This window comes from Seriola lalandi, unplaced genomic scaffold (assembly GCF_002814215.2).
Source record: "Seriola lalandi dorsalis isolate HSWRI2012SDOR001 ecotype SW California unplaced genomic scaffold, Sedor1 jcf7180002054153, whole genome shotgun sequence".
NCBI lineage: Eukaryota > Metazoa > Chordata > Actinopteri > Carangiformes > Carangidae > Seriola > Seriola lalandi.
In genome coordinates this window covers 1-820 of record NW_019524706.1, presented here as the reverse complement: position 1 = coordinate 820, position 820 = coordinate 1, and positions in this window count along the sequence as shown.

Below are 820 nucleotides of genomic sequence, written 5' to 3'. Positions count from 1 at the left end.
CTTAACCACTTCATCTCAGGTACATACGTGTGTCTCAGAGCTTGTGATTAAGTATATTGTGTATTATCATTTCATGCAAACATAAAATTCATTTTTGATCCAAAACCTTTTTCCTCAAGCCAGAGCCAAGTACTTCCAAGCTCCTGGCAACACCTGTCAGACAGAGCAGGAGGAAGAGCGAGTTGTCTTCCAGAGACCAGGAGAGGCAGCACAGGTGATGGTTCAAGTCAGCGACGGGGAAGAACACCTCCTGTCCTGTGAAGGAGAGTCTCCAGAGGTGAGATTCACTTCAGATATCACTGTTTCCTCTAATGAATATCAGATCTATATTCACACACACTGCTCTCTGATTATCTCTCAGCTGTCTTCTTGGACTGAATTCAGGCCCTGCAAACTGGGCCAGTGTTAGCCGCCTGGTGGAGGCTGTTTGCAACCAGCTCTGCATCTTCACCCGGTGGCCACGTGGTCCAGAGGGACCGTGAGGACTCGCTGGTCATTCATTCTGCCGAGATGTTGGTCCTGCTTTCAAGTGTGTTCGTAGTTTGATATTATTGACATTATTTACTTGGTGGGAAACTTTATTAACAAGAACAACGGTAGTTTGTTGTAATCCATAGCTGTGGTTGTAAGCTAGCATGACAGACTGTACGAGACTTCGTTAGCTCCGTTCACCCCGCCTCCCTACCCCGGTAGCCAAATATCATTGGCCAGTTGGATCCGGTCGACGCTGCCATTGATTAAAAATTATGTTTTCTTTCTCTTGAAATTTTATTAAAATTTTCGCAATGTTACAACTTTTTTCCTGTAATATTACTTTTTT